Here is a 23440-nt window from a genome sequence, read left to right on the forward strand (position 1 = left end):
AAGGAGAGAAAGAAAAAAGAAAGAAAGAAAGAAAAACCTGCAACCTTATATATAAAACAAACATAAGACTCTGAAAAGTGGAGAGAAGAAGGTAGACTGGCTTAGGACCCCAAATAACATGATGGCAAAAATCCTGTGTTTTCTTATTGCCTTATATATTCTAGAATGAGTGTGGAGAAGCTGGCAACCCAGAAATGTTGGGCACAGACAAAAACCGCAAGAAAAGTCTAATCTAGCCAAGGACCAGGAAATCGATAGCTTAATGAGACAAAACTTTTAAGCAATAACTAACTATAACTAACTACTCCACTCCAGCCAAATACACAAAAATATCACCCTGATTTGCAAAAACCAAGTGGAAATCTACACCTCCTCATGTAACAAGGCAACCCTGCCCGCCACGGTATCAGTGGAGGTGATGTGGGAAGCAGTAACAATGGACTCCTCCCAGCCAGAGAAGTATTAGTGAGGATCCTGATCTCCCACCTTCACCCAGTTTAACAAGGAGTTTCCTCCTTCCTTTCCCCCTCACCTGTGGTCAGCAGAAACCTAGTGAAGAACCTGCACGTCCACAAACCCTGCCAGGCAGTAATGAGACTGTATTTTTCTTTCCTACCAGAGCAATGTCAGAGTAAGCCTGCTGTAATAGAATATTTAAATAAGATCCAGAGTCTCATAACATAATACCTCGAGTATTCAGGTTTCAACACAAGTATCTTATATAAAGAACAAGAAAAGTCTCAACTCAAATTAGAGAAGACAATTAATACATGCCAACACCAAGATAACACAGATGTCAAAATAAACTGACAAGGATTTTCAAATAGCCATTAAGAAAATGTTTCAACAAGCAATTACAAATACACTTGAAACAAATGAAAAAAATAAATTCTCAAGAGTCTCAACAATTTCAATCAAATGAACCCATTGCTTAGAAAGCACAAACTACCACAACTCACACGATATGATTTGGATAATTTAAAAAGCCCTATAACTGTTAAAGACATTAAATTTATAATTTTAAAATGAAAACAAGATTTGAATAGTTTCACAGGATTAGTCTATCAAATGCTTTAAGAATTCACACCATTTCTATACGGTCTCTGCCAGGAAATACTAGATGAAGAAACCCTTCGTAATTCATTTTATGAAACTAATATTTACCTTACTACCAAGATGAGATAAAGACAATGCAAAAAAGAAAACTATAGACCAATATCCTTCATAACAAAATACAAGTAAATATAATTCAGCAATATTTTAAAAAGTGGACTTTATTCTGGGGATGCAAAGTTGGCTCCATATTTGAAAATAAGTCACTATAATCACCCATATTAACAGGATAATGAAAAATTATATGATTATATCAGTTGTTGCAGAAAAAGCATTCGACAAAGTTGAATACCATTCATTACTAAAATTCTCAGAAAACTAGGAATAGAGGGCTACTTCCTCAACTTGATAAAACACAGTTAATGTCACACTTGATGAAAGAATGAATACTTTCCTCCTATGATTGGGATCAAGGTGGCAAAGATGTTTATTCTCACTACCCTTATTTATCATAATATTTGAGGTTCCAGTCATTGCAATAAGATGAAAAAAAGGCACATAGATTAGAAAGGGCATATAGGGAGAAATGAAAATGTGTCTATTTGCCTATGACATGATCGTATGTGTATAAAATCCCAAATAATCTGCAAGGAAACCTGTAGAACTAATAAGTGAGTTCATCAAGATGATAGAATACGAGATCAACATGCAAAAATTTATTTATACTCTAGCAGTGAACATGTAGAAACAAAAATCCAGTATCATTTGCAATTGCTCAAAAAAATGAAATATTTAGATATGAACCTAACAAAGCATGTATAGGACGTATACTGAAAACTGTAAAATGCTGATGAAAGAAATCTAAGACCTAAATCGAGAGACATACTTTATTCATGGATGGGAAGACTCAATATAGAATAGAAGTCTATTTTCCCAAAATGGATATACAAGTTTAACAAATCCCTGTCAGAATCTCAGCAAGATATTTTTGTAGGTATAAAGAACATTATCCTAAAATTTGTATGGGAAGGCAGAGGAATTGGAGTAGCTAAAACATTTTGAAAAAAAAATAAGAATAAAGTGGGAAGAATCAGTCTACCCAAGGGCAAGACTTTATTAAATAGTTAGAATAATGAAGACAGTGTGGTATTGGCAGACACATAGACCTGTAAGTCAGTAGAACAGACTAGAACCCCAGAAATATAAGGTCAGTTGGGTTTCGATATAGATGTAAAAGTGAATGGAGGAAGAATAGTCTTTACAACAAATGGTGCTGGCACAGTTGGATATTCGTCAGAAACCAGATGAACCTCAACTTAAACCTCACACCTTATATAAAAATTAACTCAAAATGGATCATAGATTTAAATGTAGAATATATGTCCATAAAACTTTTAAAATAGGAGAAAATCTCTGGGACCTGCGGCTTGGTGAAGAGTTCTTGGACATGACCCCCAAAAGTACAGTTCATATAAGAAAAAAATATCAATAAACTGTCCTTCACCAAAATAAAAACATGTGGGCTTCGAAAGACCCTGTTAAAAGATGAAAAGAGAAGTGACATGCTGACATAAAATATTAGCAAACCACGTGGCTGACAAAGGATTCATAATTTAAAAAGATGAAGAAAACTCTTAAAACTCAACAGTTAAAAAGCAGTCCAGTTAGAAAATGGGAAAAAAAATATTCAGAAATATTTTACCGAAGAAGATATATGGCTCTAGCTCACCCAGCTGCAGCTGAAGAAGGTGGATAAGTAAGGATGTCTCTAGACCATGGCTCCTACAAGGCAGACTGTGGGCAAACCACCAGTGGTAAAGCACTGAGGAAGCAACTGGCTAAGAAAGCTGCTCATAAGAGTGTGCCCTCTCCTGGAAGAGTGAAGAAACATCATGGTTATAGACCTGATACGGTGGCACTCCATGAAATTAGAGGTTATTAGAAGTCCACTGAACTTCTCTTCCAGCATCTAGTGTGAGAAATTGCTCAGGTCTTCAAAATGGATCTGCGCTTCGAGCATGCAACTGTTGGTGCTCTGCAGGAGTCAAGTGAGGTCTATCTGGTTGGCCTTTTTAAAGACACCAACCTGTGTGATATCCATGCCAAACGTGTAACAATTATGCCAGAAGACATCCAGCTGGCATACCGCATATGTGGGGAATGTGCCTACGAATCCACTATGATGAGAAACATTCTTTAAAAAAAAATTTTCCTGTTATTGGTAGTTCTGAACAGATATTTTTTCCATAGGGTCAATGAGTACCTAAGTATATTATTGCAAGTGGAAAAATAGGGGACAGAAAACAGGTATTTTTCCATTTTCATTTGTGTGTGAATTTTTAATGTAAATGTGGAGATATAAAGCATTAATGTAAGTCAGAATGTTTCAGTGAACAAGTTTCAGCAGTTCAACCTTATAACAATTATAAATAAACCCATTAAATTTTTCTGGACAATGCCAGCATTTGGATTTTTAAAAAACAAATATTCTTGAAATGACAAAATTATAGAAATGGAGAACAGATAACAGGTTAGTTGTTACTAGAATTTAAAGGTGGGGTAATGGAGAGGGAGGTGGATGTGACTGTAAAGGAGTAGTCTTTGTGTTGATGGAATGTTCTATATTCACATTGTGATGGGAATTACAGAGGTCTACACGTGTGATAAAGTGATGTACACACATTGTACTAGTGTCAGTTTTCTAGGTTTGATTTTATATTATAGTTCAATAAGGTGTAACCTTTGTGGAAACTGGGTGCGGGATACAGGGCACCTCTGTACTACCTTTGTAACTAACTTCCTATGAATCTATAATTATTTCAAAATAAGATTAAACAGAAACCCTAGCTAAAGCATCAAGTAAAAATCTCAGAAAAAAAAATAAACTGAGTGAAGGCACAGTATCTCTGAGAAGTTACATGTGTAACACTTAAACTGGCTTAATCTGAGGGTGTTTGTGAAACCTGATAAACTTGAATCTTCTTTTCTCAGCCTCAGGAAGCATTGATGAACTTTAGGAAATAAATTCTTTCTGAGGTGATGAGTCTAGTAAGTTATCCGCTTCCCCTTAAAAGCTGAGCCTTAGAGGGCTAAACCCCACCAACCCCACCATCCTTCAAGTATGCAAGGGAAATTGAGTTTCTCTATGCTTCTCAATTTTGAATATATATCAGAATAACCTGGGCTTCTTCAAACGCAGATTGCTAGGTGACATCCCCAGAATTTATGATTCACTAGGTATAGTGTAAGGCCTGAGAGTTTACATTTCTAAAAAGTTCCCAGGTGATGCAAATTTTGCTGGTTGGGGATCATATTTTGAAAACAGTTAATCTAGAATTGTGGATAATCTAGAAAACAGTTAATCTAGATATTGCTGAGAATTTTGAGCAACTAGCTGATGGTCATGTGGTTTGCAATTCGAATTTAACATCACTCAGGTGATATAAAAAATTTTTAAGTTAATTTGTATGTATTGTTAAGTGGTAGTGATCATATACTGGCAGTATTTCCAGGTTCTTGGTAGAAGCAAATACAAATTCTCATTGGGATAGAGATGCTATCCCAGGGCTGAAATTTTTTTTTCAGAACTAGTATACTAAGTAAGTAGAGCAACTGACAGTCGACAATGAAAACACAAAGAAACTAGGAACCATGAGCAAGAATCAGCAGCAGTCCTGCTAGAAAATAGGAATAATCAGAATTTAAAATAATTGCTTAGTAAATTTAAACAAAAGCATGTTGAAAATATATTTCAAGGTTAAGAAACTATAATTGACCCTTGAACAACATGTTTGAACTGCACTGGTCCACTTATATGTGGACTTTTTCATCTTGTAAACAGTATAAACTTGGGGTATCAATCAATATAGTACGATACTGTAAATGCATTTTCTCTTATGATTTTCTTCAGCTTTATTACAAGAATACAGTATATAATTCATATCATATACAAAATATGCTAGTCGGCTCTTCATTATTGGTAACAGTAAGGCTTCTGGTCAGCAGTTGGCTATTAATAGTTAGGTTTTGGGGGAGTCAAAAGTTATACAAATATTTTCAACTGTGTATGAGGTCTGTGCCCCTAACTGACACATTGTTCAAGGGTCAACAATATAGCCAGGAATATTCAAAAAGGTTTTTTTAATTAGAATTTATAGAACTAAAAATTATACTAACTGAAACTTTTAAAAAAATCTTCAGTGGATGAACTTAACTGCATACTATATAAACTTGAAGAGGAGAATAATGAACTGCAAGATGCATCTGAAGAAATTATCCAGCATGTATATTCAAGAGAAACAGATGAAAATTATGAAAGAGAAGTTGAAATCTAAGTATATCTAAACATTTACTTGAGTGGCCTTTCATAAGAGAAGCTGGTAAATAGACAACAGTTGAAAGATAATGGTTAAAAATTTTCTACAACTCATGAACAGCATTCAGGAATCATAGGAACTCAACTTTGTTAAATAAAAGGAAATCCTCATTTAGCTTTGTTACAATGAAACAGCCAAACACCAAAGACAATGAAACAAATTTAAAATTACCTTTCATGGTGTCACACCAACAAGATGTTGGAATTTAAGTAAAAAGGAAAAACAATCTAGAATTCTACACCAAGGAAAGAAGTAAGAGGACATTCAGACCCTTCAAACAGACAAAAAAAAAAAATCAGTGCTTGCAATTAGGAAATCTTCACTAAAGGGAATTATAAAGAATGTACTCTAGGCAGAAGGAAAGTGATTCTCAGATGAAAGGCCTGAAATGTAACAAGGGATGAAAAGCACAAAAAGCAAATAGCTTAGTAAACCTAAACTGATTTGTATAAAACAGTGATCAAGTCTCATTGATTTTTATGCCAATAAGTACATATATGTCAAAGAAAGATGAATGACTTTAGTATTCTCAGGTACTTGTTTATGAGGAGATTAAAGATTTGTAAATTAGTCAGCATGTATGTTATAAAGACTAGCAAACAAAAGGAATAACTTCTGTAATAGTGTAGGGAATGGAATAAGGATAAGTATGAAATCCAAAAGAAGAAAAAAAACAGGTAAAAGCAGTCCATAGAATAAGTAGAAATCATAGAATGGTGGACATAAATCCAAATAAATCAGTAGTACATTAAATATAAAATGGACTAAGCCATTAATTTTGAGTGTCAGACTGGGTTTTAAAAAGGTATGTAGTTTATTTTTTTAAAAAGTATTAAAATGTTGAAAGTAAAAGGATACAAAAGAAACTGTGCAAATACTAACATATTTTTAAGGTAAACTTTTCTACAGATAATTGAGTATTTCACACTAAGAGATGCAATTTAATAGGAAAATATTATATACCTGACCCCAAAATATATAAGGTAAGAAAAAATATGAGGAAGAAAAAGCAAACCCATAAGCATAGTTTTGTTTTGTTTTTTTCAGTCTTCTCTCATTAACTGAGAACAAATAGACAAAATGTTTTATAGAATACTTTGTTTCATGTCTATAGCTTCTGTAGTCACATTCTTTTTTCACCACTCATATTGGGGATTTTGTGCCTTTTATTTTTGCTTAATCTTGCAAGAGGTTTATCAATCTGTCTTATTTTTTACATTCAGTTTGTTAATTTTTAAAATGCACGTAAGGTTTACCATTAGTCACACTTAATATGTTTACAGTGTTGTACAACATAGCCACTATATAGTTTCAGAACATTTTCTTTACTCCAGAAGGAAACCCTGTACCTTGTACCCATTAAATAGTCACTCTCTGTATCCATTAAGTGGTCATTCCTGCTGCTCCAGCCCCTATCAACCACTAATTTACTTTTTGTCTCTGTGGATTTGCCTATTTTGGATATTTTGCATAAATGGGATCATACATGTGGCTTCTTTCACTTACTGGTATATTTTCAATTCAGATTATTTGTGTTGTACCAGGTAGTAGTACATCGTTCCTTTTTATGTTGGAATGATATTCCATTGTATGTATGTACCACATTTTGTTCATTCATTCATCAATTGATGAATATTTGGGTTTTTTCCACCTTTTGTCTATTGTGAATAGTGCTGCTATGAACATTCATTTACAAGTTTTTAAGTACCTATTTTCAGTGATTTTGGATATACACCCAGGACTGGAATTGATGTGTCACATATTAATTCTATATTTAATTTAATGAGATACCTGCCAAACTTTTCCACAGCAGTTTCACCATCTTATATTACTACTGGCAGTGTCCAAGGATTCTAAATTTTTCTATATCCTCACCGATGCTCATTGTTGTCTGTCTTTTTGATATAGCTATCCTATTAGATCTGAAGTGCTACCTCTTGGTTTTGATTGCACTTGCCTCATGGCTGATGATGATGAGAGTCTTTTCATGTGCTTACTGACTAAGAGAAATATTTTTGCCCATTTTAAAATTAGGTTGTTTGTCTTTTTGTTGTTGGATCCCAGGCTTTTGTCAGCTATGAGTTGCAAATATTTTCTCCTATCCTGTAGGTTGTCTTTTTACTTTCTTGATAATAGCCTTTCATGTACAGTTTTTAATTTTGGTGAAGTCCAGTTTTTTGTTGTCGTTACTTGTGTTTTTGGTGTCATTGTGTTCTTGGCAAGAAAAAAAATTGCCAAATCCAAGGTCAAGAAGAGTTACTGCACTGTCTTTTCTTCTAAGAGTTTTAGCTTTTATATTTAGGTCTTTGATCCATTTTGAGTTAATTTTTAAATATGGTGTAGATAGGGATTCTCTTTATTCTTTTTCACATGTATATCTAGTTGTCCAGCACCATTTGTTGAAGAGACTTCTTACCCATTGAGTTATCTAGGCACTGTTGTCAAAAATCACTTGACATTGATGTGTGTGTTTATTTCTGGATTTTGATCTACATAGCAATTCTAACACCAGTACCATACCGTTTGATTACTGTATTTTGTAGTATGTTTTGAAATAAAAAAAATGTGAGTCTTTCAACTTTTTTTGTCTTTTTTAAAAATTTAGCTTTTGGTTTAGCTGATAACTGTACTGTTTGTTTTGTCTCATTACTTTGTGCTCTCATCTCATCTTTATTTCCTTTATTGTATACCTTGGTTTTATTTTGTTCTTTTTTTCTCTTTTTTGGATTGACATTTGGTTCATTAATTTTTACTTTTTCTTAAAGTATGCATTTTAAGGGTATAGCTTTCTATCAGTACACTGCATAAGTTTATCCCACAAGTTTTAATGTTTTTTTCCATTCCGTTCCAGCTGTCACTTTTAGTAGTTTTCTGTTTATAATTTATGATTCCATGCAGATATTTTTAGTTTTGTCATTTTTTAAAGCTTTTACATAGGCTTTAACAAATTGACTAGAGAGACTTCAAAAAGAAGAAAATTGAAGGTTAAGTAAACAGGAAAAGATGCCCAATTTTATTAGTATTTAAAGAAGTAAAAACTAAAACTAAGTGAGATATGATTGGTTTACATTATAAATTCTGTCAATTCCAAGAGTTGGTGTTACTACTTTGGAAAATAATTTGGTATCACCTAGTAAAGTTGAACGTGTGCTGATCGTATGATCCAGCAGTTCAACTCCTAGAAAAGGAGATATCTTCAAGAATGTTCATAGCAGCACTTCATCATAGCCTGCAATTGGAAACAAATATCCATCAAAAGTAGCTGCTTTTATATGTGAAATGGGAACCTAACCCATTTTTTAGAGTTCCACTTCTACATTTCCATGACTCTTAAACACTACCACCTGATTACATTACTGTAATTTTAAAATTGTCATGTCTAAAACACATCTTTTCATCTTTCTGCTCTTTCCAGTGTTGCCAGTCTCTTTATTTTTTCTTGGTTGACTCCTTTAATTGACATTTGATCACTACTGCACTTATTTTATAACATTTTCATTTTCCTCATGTTCTCAAACTTTCCCTCTCCACCCAACCTGTTATTACTTCATAGGACCTCCTGTCGTTTTTCAGTGCCAAACAAAGCCACTGAACTAGAATCCTTTCAACCTACCTTTTTAGGCTTAAATGCTTCCATATTGCTTATAGAATAATACTGTACTTTTCAAAAAGGAAATATATTATAGATTTCACCACATTCCCTTTAATCTTCCTTTCATTTTCAAGCCAATATAGTTTTTGCCACTACACACCGCTCTCGTATTATGCTTCTCTTGAGTTTTTTTTCTTACCTTGATGGCTGTTATTTCTTCCTTTCTCTCTTCCTCCTTTACTTTTTGTTAAAAAAAAAAAAAAGGCTTAAATGTAAGTCTTCTCTAAGATGTTCTTCTTAGCCTGCATCTTTTATCTTATGAATTCATATGGAAAACAAGAAAATTCACATGACATAATAATTATATTTTCTACCTGAGTTAATAAAATCACTGCCCTTCCTGGCATACAGACTAGAATTTCTTCAATTCTAGCTTCTTCCTCATTGGATTGTAGGGTCTGCTTGTTAACAAATCCTAGTGATTCACTTTCCAATATTTCTAAAGTTTTGCCTCATTTCCATTGACTGGGCCACATTCATTTGCCTTGCATAAAGTCAGTCCTCAGATGGTTTCCCATGGTCTGCAGTGAAAAAAAGTTCATCCTTCCTTTCTAATCCTATTTCCAGCAATAAATCCTTTGCGAGGCCTGTATGCCCAGCAAAATGGAGCATTCTTCATTTTCTTTTTTTATAATTAAAAAAATTTTTCAATTACACTTGACGGTCATTATCTTGTATTAGTTTAGGTACACAGCATAGTGGTTAGACATTTATATAATTTATGAAGTGAATCTCCCAATTATTCAAGTACCCACTTTGCACTATACATAATTATAACAACTTTTTATACTTGTAATTGCTTCTTTTGCTCTTTTTATTTTTGTTTTTGCCTCTTTCTGTCATTCATTTTATTTATATACATTCTCAACCCTTCAAGTCCTCTCCCCCTCTGTAAAGTGAATCTCAGAATAATACATACTGATATATAAGCAGATGATGGCTTTTTTTTTTCCCCTTAAATTAAATTGTTAGCCTCGGAGATTTTTGTAGCATTTTATTTGCATCTTTTATGACCATTGTTTCTGCCTAGCATTAAAATGAATTTGAATAAGTGTCTTGTTTCTACTGTCCAGTGTCTCTACTGTTTAGGGTCAAGGAGCCATCTTTATTTCCTCTTTGGAGCTTGGAATACATACAGTCTCTTGATTATGTGAATTAATGGTAAAAAATACAAACCAAAAAAACTTTTTTTTTTCTTTTTATTAACCATTTTATTGGGGACTGGCACCTAAAACATTAAATTTTAGAGTTAAAACTGATCTTGCTACTAATTTATTCCAACACCATAATTTTATGGATTAGAAAAATATGCCTCCAAAATTTAAGTGAATTGCCCAGTATCATACCAGTGACTCAAGTAATTTGTAGCTTCTAAAATTTTTAAATTTCACATTCTGACTTTCAGAAGCAGTGCTATTGGTTTGAGTATTTCAAAGAGTTTCATCTCTCTTCTGTTGCATTCTCTCAGGGCCTCCAGCTCTACTAGCAGTTAGGTGTGAGTCAGTGGGAGGGGGAATCCTAAGTGAGTTAAGATTGCATTAATCCTAATTAGATGGGACTCCCCAGGCAGAAAGGTGGCAACACATGTTCTTCATTTAGTCCTATTTACAGCTTCCACTTTTCCTTTCTAATCAGAGGCTGCCTTCTTGGTTTTGCTGCCTATAGCCCTTCCTCAGATCTTTGTAACTGGTAGGAAATCTTATTTTCTGAAGTGTCTTTTACAAACTTAAATGTAGTCTGATGGCTATATAGTTTAAGAAAACAAACGTAAATGTAGTCTGATGGTTATATAGTTTAAGAAAAATATAAAGAAGAGGGTTTGTCTTTAGTAGTTATTTTTAATTATCCATAAAATCTGAATTCCATCCAGATAGATTTGTCACCACTTTCTCCTTCATCTTTCCCCAAGACCTACTTCTCAGTTCTCTACTATCTTTTATAGATTGTAATTTACTATTCTCCCAAACAGATACCTTAATACTATTTTCATAGAGAATTGAGACAATAGGACATTTCCTTTGAGAATTAAACTTAGATTTTTCTCTTGTCCACTAGATGGCTCAAGTGCACCACTTTGGGAGCTCATATTAACATTTGCCTGCTTTGCCTGTGATTTACTTTCTGAATACTGCTTGCTTCTAGATTGTCTGGATGAGCCCTTACCTGGACCAGTTATTCTGCTGCTTTACATATATGTGATGTGAAGTTTTGCCACATTTTCTGATTATTTACAAACATCTGAAAATCAGCTGAAGTGTTCTTCATATAAAAGTAATGACAGTGTATTACAATGCATACAAATTTTTGTTTTTTGCTTTCAAGAACTGTTTTGGACTTGAGTTTAGTTGCCAGTAATATGTATATAGATTCCCTGAAACTAGGCATACAGTTAATAATTTATCCTTTTCTTCCTCATAGTTATTTTGAGGCATTTTGTATTATTGTGCAGAATATGGTGGTACTTTTGGAGTTTTTGAGGCACATTAGGGATGTTTGCTTCAGCCCAGTAGTCCAATATTTATTGAATGTTCATATGTTTGACACTGTACACTGTAGTAGGGGAAGATGGAATACCAGAGAAATAAACAAGATATGTTTATAAGTAGGGAGCCCATGGCATTAATTTTTTTCCTTGAGTTTCTGAAACCAAGTACTAATGGATAAAATGAAATGGCTGATGGAGGTTATGTTGTTATCAATCATATGTACAGCAAAAGGAGAATTTTATCTCTTTGACATTGTTCTTGTTGATACTATACAAAAATAAGAAATTTTAAAACCATATCCTTTAGAAATATTTTATGCTCGTTAGTTGTTTTGAGTTCTTAGTAGAAAGGAAAGGGAACCAAGATTGAGTGAATACTCATCATGTGCCAATTTCTCACTTAATGTATATTTGTTAATTTTATTCTCCCAGTAACCTGGAAGACAAATACAAATATCTCCATTTTACAGATGAAGGAACTGAAGAATCAAATAGGTTGAGTAAGTTATGCAGGATCAAGCAACTAGTAAGTGGAGAGTCAAAATTTGGATTCGTATCAGACTTGCTTGTTGTTCTCTCCAGGCATCCATATAGTCTCCTGCGAAGATGGTTTTTGTGCCTCCAAAAAGGGAACCAGGGCCTCTTTGGGACATCAAAGGCTGCTTTTATTGTTTTGACTAAGAGAAAACCATTATTTCTTGAAGTGTCAGAACCATTTCTAATAATTATTTTAACTGGTTGGATAACTTCCATATCCTAAAAACAGAAAACTCTGAACAATGATTGCCTTTGACAATTGATTTGTTTTTTTTTTTTTAAAGATCTTTGATATAAAGAAGTGTTCTGGCAAACTACAGCAGTCAGTCATACTAACTCTTTGACAGATAATCTTAGAATGTTGGTAAACTTTGTGTAAAAATTGATTTATCCAGAGACACACTGTGTATGTGTGTGTGTGTGTATGTGTGTGTGTGTGTATATATATATATATATATATATGTATGTATATTTTCAGTAATAACTATGAATTACTTCCATCAGTCTGAAAATATAGGATATGATTTAAAGAAGAATGGCAAGTTATTTATATAAAAAATACACAAAATATTAACAGTATTAGGTCACTGGGTAACAATTTTTTTTCATAAAACTCCTTGGTATTCTCTTGTTTAAAGGTTCTGTAGCTAAGGTGTGTAAAACAGGAAATATGATTATTATTTGTTTCATAAGAAAATAAAACTGAAATAAGTAAAACAAGCAGTAAAAAACTTATTTAAAAGGAGTACTTAATTTCTCTGTAGCTGTGGTATCATTTTTCTTGGCTCTGTAGTCTTTGTCCTTTTTTACTGTATCAGTAAACAGTCATTTAGTTACATATCCTTCAAAGTTTTCAAAGTTGATATTGTACCTTCGTGACTATTAAAACAGAAATAATTAGTATTGCTGACTCAAACCCATGGATGTCATTTTATGTCATCAAATCTTAGTTATACAGTGTCGTCCTGCTATGGCCATGAGTAAATTTACGCCTCTCATGTCACCTTATTAATTATCCTACATACTACATAAATATACTGAGATTTTTATTTCTTATTATCCAATATAACTCAATATTGTTACCATATTTAAAAAATGTTGCCTTGTATCAGAATTCAGAGCTTTGCCAAGATATTGAGAAACTGAGGAAATTCTTATTCCATCTTTTTAGAGAAATGTAAAATTATTCTTGTATCTATAAAAAACTTTGGCAAAGTTATTTTTAATATGTTGAATTCTTAGCCCTTTTTTTATTGATTGCTATGTATCTGAATGATATTTTAGATATGAGTATAAGGAAGGAACTTTGAGTTGTCAAGGAATGAGTTTGTTCAGAGTTAACAGTAGTGGTATGACAATTAGATAATAATTATATCTTACTGAATCAACCTTATCTAAACTGTAATTGCGTTTTGTATTGTTTATTCACTTCCTGATTCAATGGAAAGTCACAATATGTAGTAATTTAATAGCATGTTCTACTTCATAGCTTGCAGAATGTCTTTGGCAAGTAAAGTCCATAAGAAATGGAAAACAAATGAGAATTCCTTTAGACTACAATTTACCTAGTGTGTTTCCTGTAATTTGAAGTGTCTGTGAATGAATATCCTTACATAAGAGAGCCCTAAGTATATGTAATTATAATCTACTATAACTTGTTAGTCGGAAATGAAGAAAAAAATTTTTTAATGAATAGATTTTGATATGGATTTTATTGGAAGTATTATTGATTTGCTGTTTTGACTTTTTTGACTACAGTCATAGGAAAAAATAACTTTGGGATACACTACACATATGTGTGTAAAGAAAAGTTTTACAGATACTTAACACATGAGCTGCATTCTGATATTCTGTATTTTCTTCTATTTCATTGAAAAAAATGTTAATCCACTAGATTTCATAACCCATTAGTGGGTTGGAACTCATACTTTAGAAAACACTGCTTTATGGGATTGAAAATTAAATTGTTTCCTAAGTATTAGCAACTGACTATTCTAAGCAGCTTGGATATTTGGAAAGCTTTATTATTACAGTTTAATAAGTGACTTTAAACAAAATCTTGCTTTCTTGAATCCTCTCTGCCATGTAATCACCAAACGTTATTTCACTTTTATTTTCTGGACTTAAAAATTTTAACTGAATGTTTAAAAGGTGTTATACCAAGAACTATCTTGTTAGCCGTTCTGGGGAGTCCTAGAACTCATGGTCTTGGGTTCTCGGTGTCCAGCAACAATGAATTGAAGACAGATGCCCAGCAATTGCAAGCAGGATAGCTTTAGTGAAAGTGAAAGTACACTCAGAAGGAAGAATGGACTGCTAAGAGTGGTCAGCTCTAAAGATAAAAGAGAGGAAACAAAAAAAAGAAAATAAGTTTCAAGTTAATCATTTAAAGAGATGTCATTAACCAGGACAAAGCATCAACCCTCAGTAATGAAAACATTCTGAATATGAAAAGTTGATGTTGTTGACAAGTGCAATTTTATTAATTAAAAGTAACCATGATTATTATCATATTTGGGGACATTAATAACTCAGTCACTTCATATGTGTTGAATCATTTTACGTTTTATCTTTGTAATTAAGAAGTTGACATTTCTTGGTTGAAATAAAAGTTTACAGATATGTGGGTAACTTAGTACAGTATAAAAAATATTAAGTGTCATGAGAAGTATAGATAAATTTCAGACAAAAAGTGCCAGTTCATGGCCTTATATAATGGCTTATATTTGAACACTTGGAAATGGTAGAGAAGGGCATTTCACAGAGGGAAACAGAGGCAAAAAGGCAAAAGTTTGATATGCTTAAGAAGTAAAAAGTAGTTCATTTGGATGCACTTTGGTGTAGAGGTAGTTTTTAAGCAGAGAGAACTAACATTTCTTACAAAACCTACAGAAGTTTGCTACAGAAGATGGTAGGATGGATTTGAATGGGGTGACATTAGGCAGAGAGATTAGTTAAGAATTCATTGAAATAGTTTAGAGAAGAAATGAGATTGAGTAGGATAGTATCTACAAAAATAGGAAATTTATCAGGATATCAGTAAAGTCAAATGATTTGGCAACTAATTAGATTAATTTATTCATGAATATTTCTGTATCCTCTGATCAGAATTGTGAACAAAACACATACTTTTGCCGTTACAGAGTTTTAGTCCAGTGGGAAACTCAGACATATGGGGAACTCAGATGTTTACAATTCAGGATAATGTATATGCTGCCATAAAGGAAAGCCAGTGTACCCTGAAAATGAGTACATGGACCACTAAACTTGAAGCCTCAGACATGAATAGGTATCTTGACCAGGAAAAGTGAGTGGGGAGAATTATATCTCAGGCAAAATGAAACCCTGTGTCAGCTTCGCGGTGAGAGAGATTGTGGTACGTTGTAGAACTGAAAGAAGCTCATTGAGGCTCTATTCTGGGATTGGAGAGGAGGCCAGGGCCAACTCATCCAGAACCCTGAAAACCCTAATGCAAGGTTTGGGCTTTATCTTTTGAGCAGAAGTGAACCATGATATGATTTTTAACATTGGAGATTCAGGATCAAATTGGCTTGTTAGAAGGATTATTTTAGTTAAGGATGTTTTAGTTATAAGTAAGACTAGAGAAAGACAGAGAAAGTGATCCAGGAAAATTCAGCATACACAGGGTAGGAAGTACAACTGGACCTCACAAAGGTCTCGAACCAGAAATGATTATCAGTATCAGGCGCTCTTGCTCTCCCTCTCCCACTCCCTCACCACAAGGTATCTTGTCTCTAGCTTGTGCTTCATTGTTCTGTCATTGTATACTTGCTTCTCTAACTGTAAAGCTAACCCATAGCCTCTTAGTTTGTCTCCCAGTTGCAGATCCCCTGGAGAGAATCTAAATAAGTCGCCTCCCTTTGATCTAATCAGCTCTGGCCAGGAGAGCATATTTGCATAAGCATAACAGCTTCAAAGCCCACCCTTCTCATAATTAAGGGGATACAGTGAGATGTGGGCTGGGCAGATTTCTCAGAATGAACTTCATATCGCTCTGACATCAGAGTGAAGAATTACAGGTAGTGGAACTAGAGGCCCCTTTTAGGAGAATACAGTAATCCAGGCAATGGATAGTGTTGACCTGAGTTAGACTGGTGAGTTAGAGGAGAATGAATTTGTGGTAAAGATTGAACTTCCAGAAATGCATGATAAGTTAGATATGGGAGGATAAAGAATCAAGGATAAATGTCTCTGTGTCTGGCTTGGATAACTGAGTGGATGATAATAGCAGTCCCTGAGCTGGAAGAACATAGAAGCAGATTTTGTGGAAAGTATAACAAGAAGAGAACTAAGACAGCCCTGAAAGGAATCATTTTTGAGAGTTGGCAGGAGGAAAAGATCCTATAAGACAAAACTGAAAAGGAACAGAAGGTGAGAAAAATCAAGAGTATGCAGTGTTTTTAGAAACCCAAGAAAGTATATTTCACACAGAAGAATATAGTGTTGGATGTTGCTGGGCAACATGAGAAAAAGTTCTTTTGGGTTTCAGGGCCAGAAACTGGTCGGAGACCTTGGTGAATGTGTTTAATGGAAATGGTGAAAATTGAAGCATAGGGTCGAGGACTTTATAGGAGATGAAGAGATCCAAATAGCAAATATAAACAGTGTTTGAGTAATTTGGCCATGAGAGGCAGATGACAGAGGGGCCAATGGCTAGAGAACAGTTGTTATTGACAGTGAAATAGGGTTTTTAAAGTGTATATGTATTTTTTTTAATAGCAGGATATTAACTATATTGAGGGCAGGAGAAACAGTGATACTTATTTGAGCAAGATCAGGAGATTTATTTTATTTAGAGCATTGTTACATTGTATGAAGCAAAAATAAGTACTATGTGGATACTGTTTAAGTAAAAGGAAGTTGAGGTATTTCCTGACTTCTCTAATAAGGGATTAGTGTTATCTGCAAGTAAAATAAAGATTTAAGGGACAGGGGGACTTATTGTTTCTACAGTACATATGTAGAAATTAGAAAAGATCGCTGACTAGGGAAATCTAGGATTTTCAGCCTGGTTTAAATTGAGGGCCTTGAATCTAAAAGCAGTACCAATTTGTACCTTTATATCTTTTTGTTCAGCCTAGATATCGGCTCAAAAGGAGGAAATGGCTAGTTTGATCCATACTGTGCTATTTCATGTTGATGCATCAGGAGAGAGCAGAGCAGGATACTGGCTTAGTGGTGGTCTAAGGAATAAACCATGGCATATAAGCTGAGGAAAGAAAGAAGTAAAAGCATGAGAGGATTGGGGTGGCTCCATAGTGTAGTGGTTAGCACGTCAGCTTTACACGCAAAAAATCCTGGGTTCAAGCCCCAGGTGGAGCCACAGACCATGCCCTGGGTGCACCACCCCCACCCCTCCCCAAGTGCCCCAGCTGCACCAGGTCCCAGGTGCTTGCTGCAGGCACTTGGGAGGGGATGCCCCGCCTTCAGAGATCCAGTTCTTAAAAAGGGAAACTACAACATCTGTTAGTAGTAGAAGTGGGAGGTGGAGGTAGGTGGTGGAATTAAAGGAGGCGGGGTGTGGGGGCATGAGAGGACTAATGGGAAAGTAGAGTTGTTAAAGGTCTGGAGATCCTTATGTGCAAAGAATACTTGAGAATAACTCAGTATGTGAGACTGATCCTAAGATGAAGGTGACACTCAGGGAAAATGAACGGAAAGAAAGGGAAGTGTGGTATAGCCCTCTAGGTTGCAATGGGAATCAGTATGAAAATCTCATTAAGCATATAAAATGGGGGGAAGTACCTGGGAATTTCCCATATATTTTCTTTCTCAAGCTCTTTTCTTGTCTAGCATGCTCCCCTCCCCACTCTCCATCCTCAGTTTCAAGAAGATATGTCATCATCTATCTGTTCAGTTATTAATCTCAATTACAAAGTTACAAAAGAATTCCCCTTTAACAATATACCCTGAGTGAGAATGGAGTAAAATTCTGGTTTTCTTAGTTTGGTGCTCGTGATAGCAGTGACTGATGCCTGGTCAACCTAGGGAAAGAAAAAACAGATGTTGCAAGAGACATAACTAGCTAGTCAGGCACAACTTATTTTTTTGGAAAGGAAGAGGAGGAGATTACCCTACAATGAGTCTATATTTCATATATTTTTCTACTTACATCAGTTAAATTGCAGACAAATCCGTCACTGGCATGGGCCTTCTTAGTGTGGCTTTTCTGTATTATTTATTTCAAATATAATTGAAGAGTAAGCTTTGAAGAATACATAGAACTGAAATAGATGCATTTACATAGTGGCAGCTGAGATCTGTTCTAGATGCCAATTGAGGGCTTATAAGGAGTGATGTTAAGCTTATTAAATTTAGTGTGAATTTTGAAGCAATGACTCAGATTAGGTGTGAGGCCAAGAAATTTAGCATATTCTGAAAGTTGTCAGACTTCATTAGTTAGCCATAACCTCACAGTGACCACTATACACAAAACTATCATTTTGAAGCTTATTATGTACTACTGAGAAAGCGGCCCTAAGCAGTTTCTTAGCACGGTTGGATCCTATAGCATATGGTTTTGCCACCTTGGCCATGACTGATTAGCCTAGGGCAGGCCTTTGACCCATGGCTTAGTAATCTGTGAAGTGGCCTGGGATGAAAACTGCACATACAGCAATCATAGAGATTAAACTAGTCAATCACATATTTTTTTCTCTCCTATAAGTTAACTCCTTGAGAAATGGAGAATGATGGGCAATTCGTAATAGGAACTTAGTCACTTTCTTCATTTGTTCTTCTTTCAACACCTATTTGAATACTCACTATTTGTTGGGTACTATTCTAGGCTCTGGTGATTTACTCATGAACAGACCAAAGTTCATGCTTTCATGGAATTTATATTTAGGACATAATTAGCATGTAATAAAATGTCAGAATGGTAAGTGCTTTAAAGAAAAATGAAGCAGGATGAGGTAGAGGGTGTGACTAGAGGTACCATTTTTGATAAGGATTGTAAGGCATTTCCGAGGAGCTTATGTTTGAACAGAGTCCTAAGCAGAAAATGAAGCAGGAAAAGGCAGCATACCTCCATCATTGCCATAATAGAAGGAGAGAGTTATACAGAAGAAATATTCAGTAAAAAGAGTGAGATGATATATTAGTCAGGGTTCTCCAGAGAAACTGAACCAATATGATGGATGGATGGATGGATGGATGGATGGATGGATGGATGGATGGATGGATGGATAAGATTTATTATAAGGAATTGACTCACATGATTATGGAGGCTCACAAGTCCCAAGATCTGCAGTCAGCATTCTGGAGACCTAGGAAAACTGCTGATGCAATTTCAGTCCAAGTCCAAAGGCCTAAGAACCAGGAGTGCCAATGGTGTAAGTTCTAGTCTGAAGGCCAGTAGGCTGGAGACCTGAGAAGAGCCAATGTTGTAGTTCAAGTCTGAAGGCAAGAAAAAACCTATACCCAGCCTGAAGGCAGTCAAGGCAAGAGTTACCTTCTACTTAAAGGAGAGTCAGTCTTTTTGTTTTATTCAGTCCTTCAGCTGATTGGATGAGCCCACCCCACATTAGGGAAGGCAGTCTGCTTTACATATATATTGATTTAAATGTAAAAATTATCCCAAAACACCTTCACAGAAACACCTAGAATAATGTTTGACCAAATATCTGGGTACCCTATGACCCAGTCAAGTTGACACATAAATTGACGATCATAGATGTGGGCTCTTGGTACCCCCAAGAGCAGGATGGGCTTCAAGTCACCACAGTGACTTGAAGATTACCTAATTATTAGCTAATAATTAGAGCTGTCTTGAATTATGAATTTTATTACATTCCCTGAGTTATTTTCCATTGTCTGTGAGGCCTGGCTCTATGGCTGCATTGAACTTACTCTTTTTTCTCTAAGTACTTTTTATATAACTATTTAGTTTAACTTGTGTGTCTCCATGTTCAGGCTCACCGGACCAACCACTTTATGGGTGGGCTAGCCTAATAACAGTAGTCTTGTTCCTTGTATAGACATTACAGAAATAAACCATGGGCCTAAAAACTTAATTCATATCTCTTTTTTTTCTGCTAATAAAAGAAAATGCTGGTGAAGATAAACAGAACAATAATTAAGTAATTTGTTACTTAAAAGATTCATGTTCTTGATTCAGCTTTTTTAGCAGTTATTTATTAAATTTCAACTCTTATGAAGAGCTGGCATGTTTTGGAAATATGAAAGCGTGACAGTTTTTGCCCTCAGACCACAATCGATAATAAAATCTGCATATTTAAATATGAAGCAAAGTAGTTTAGATGAGAAGTTAGATTCAAGCTGGTTTGAGTGGGCTTCACGAATTCATACTTATGCTAGTCTTTGGTAGATAGGATTTGGATAAATAGAAAAAATGAAAATCTTTCACAAAAAGGAAAGGGAAATGAGCAAATTCAGTTGCATGAGAGTTTTGGGGAATGATCATTTAACCATGTTGACATGAATGTACTGTTCTTGCCAGAGGAATAGTGAGAGGTGAAATTTGAAAGCTGAGGCTGAACTTCAGTATTTCCATAAAATTTGGTTGCATGTTAACCTGTTTGAGCATCAGTTTACGTGTCTATTAAATAGAATAATAAGTCCTGTCTTTTCTGTTGTTTTTGTGAGACTCATAACCAGTCACATCTGAATTTTGTAACTACAGTTCCTCTGTTTTTAATACAGAAAGAGGCTTTCCTGAGTAGAGGAATGAGTCATCAGACTCTATACCATTTCCTCCTCACTCTTGCTGTTCCAGCTTCTATCTGGAGAGAACAGTACACCAAGTTCATCCTCCATAAATCTCACCGGCATCCTTAAAGCCCTTGGAAATTGTTTTTTATGTCTCAGTCTCTTGATGTTGTTTTCTGATGGCAATGCTACACCAGTATCTCCATGCATATGGCCACACACGTGCTGTGGATCACATTCCTTTATACATCTGTCTGGCTACATCTTCTCTGACTTCTTTGTTGACTTATCTTTCTCTAATTGCTCATTAAATGTGGGTGTTCACAAAACTGACTTGTTGGCCTCTTACTACTACACTCCTTTTGAGTAATAATCATTCTCATTGTTTCAGTTACAACAACTCTTGAATTTATATACTTTATCCAGACTTCTCTGAGGTCCAATTCTGTAACTATCAACTGGATATTTCTAAACTTTTCCCTTTCCTCTATATCCTCTTCACCACCAAAATTAGTTTTATTTTGGACTCAAAATAGTATATAGGTAAAGGACTCAAATCCTCACTCTTCCTCTTAGTAACTTTGTAACAATAGGCAATTAAGCTTTGTAAGACTCAATTTTATTAACTGTAACATGGAAAAACAATAGTTCCTATCTTCACATAAGAAAACATCAGACAAAATGAGTGTATGGGACTTATGGACCCAGCCAAGATATAGTAATAGGGATTGAATTTATCCTGTACCATAAACTAGAAATCCCTCATGGGGCTGTTGAGAGGATTAAAAGAGTATTTATTTATAAAGCACTTGAAACAGGATCTGGCATAAAGTAAGCTCTATATAAGTGTTTGCTTTTATTATTATTAAACATAGACATAATGATGAAAACTGTGAAATGAAGCAAAAGTGGTGCTTAACGGGTAAATTATCATTTTAAGTGCTTATATTATAAAAAAAACAGTTCTTAAATCAGTACTCTTAAACTTCTGTTTTAAGAAACTGAAAGAGAAGAACAATCCCAAAATAAGCAAAAAGAAATGAAGACAGGTGCAGAAACCAATGAAATAGAGAGGTGCAAAACAGTAGAGAAAGTCAGAAATTAAAATCTAGCTTTTTTTAAGATCAATAATGAAATTCCAGCCAGACTAATCAGGAAAAAAAGAAAGGACACAAATTACAATAACAAGAATGAAAGAGGACACATGACTTCAGATATTGTAGACATTAAATTGGTCAACTTAAAAGAGCAAATTGAAAAACACAAAGTACCAAAGCTCATTTAAGAGGAAATAATCTAAACATCCCTATATAATATTTTTTCAACTTGCAGTTAAAACCTTCCCTCAAAAAAACTCTTGTCCTAGAAGACTTCACTGAGGCATTCTATCAAACACTTAAGATGAAACATTATCAGTTCTACACAAAATCTTTCAGAAAATTAAAGGAGGGAACACTTCCCAACTCATTTTATGAGGTCAACATTACCCTAACATGAAAGAAAACTGCAATAGATGGAAAAACCTTCAACAAAATTTTAGCCAACCAAATCAAGTAGTATATAAAAAGGCTGATACTTTGACCAAATGGAATTCATTACAGGAATTGACTGCAAGGTTGAATATCAGTGTAATTCATCATATGAACCAACTAAGAAAAAACTATTTGATTATCTGAATAGATTGAAAAAATTCATTTCACACAATTCAATACTCATTAATGATAAAAACTGTCAATAAACTAGGACTTAAAGAGAACTTTCTCAGCCTGTTAAAGGGCATCTAGGAAAAGCCTATAATTTATATCACACTTAGTGCTGAAAGACTAAATGCTTTCTTCTAAGATCAGAAACAAGGGAATGATGTTTGCTCTTACCACTTCTATTCAAGATTGTGTGAAAATTATAGCTAGTGCAGTGGGGGGTGAGAAAGGGAATTCAAAGGCACCCAAATTAGAATTTACAAAAAAAGCTAGTGAGACTAATAAGTGAGCTTAGTACAAAGTTATTATACAAAAAAGTTAATTGTATTTCTGTGTACTGGCATTAAACAATTGAAAATTTAAAAATAAATTAACATGAAAACATTTATAATAGCATCTAGAATATCAGTATTACAGAAGTTAAACAAAATTCTGCAAGGCCTTTGTATTATAAACTATAAAACATTGCTGAGAGAACTTAAAGGAGAACCAAATAAATGGAGATGAATACTATGTTCATGGATCAGAAAACTCAAAATTCTTATAATATCGTTTCTCCCCCAAATTGTAACAAACTGCTCAGTACAATTCCAGTCAGTATCTTCACAGGCTATTTTGTGGAAATTGATAAGCTATTTCTGAAATTTATATGAAAATGCAAAAGGCCCTAGATTAGCTTAAAGAATTTTGAAAAAGAACGAAGTTGAATGACTTACATTGCCAGATTTTATAGATTTACTATAAAGTTACATTAATCAAGACAGTGTGGGTTTGGTGTAAGGATAGACATATAGATTAATGGAATAGAATATAGTCCAGAAATAGACCCACATACATATGTTCACTGATTTTTGGCACAAATGCTAACGTAATTCAATGGAAGAAACAGTAGTGTTTTTGACAAATGATTCTAAGACAATCAAACACCCATAAACAAAAACAACAA

General features: G+C 34.4%; 1 protein-coding gene and 1 pseudogene across 6 annotated transcripts in view; both read left to right on the top strand.

Moving 5' to 3' along the window:
- Positions 1-23440, top strand: part of MAPK8 (mitogen-activated protein kinase 8) — a 93452-nt gene that overhangs the window by 26264 nt on the left and 43748 nt on the right. The gene's annotated exons all lie outside the window — the stretch shown is intronic.
- On the top strand, positions 15-5756 carry LOC120609638 (histone H3.3A-like; annotated as a pseudogene).

Source organism: Pteropus medius, unplaced genomic scaffold, assembly GCF_902729225.1.
Source record: "Pteropus medius unplaced genomic scaffold, Ma_sr-lr_union100, whole genome shotgun sequence".
Taxonomy (NCBI): Eukaryota; Metazoa; Chordata; class Mammalia; order Chiroptera; family Pteropodidae; genus Pteropus; species Pteropus medius.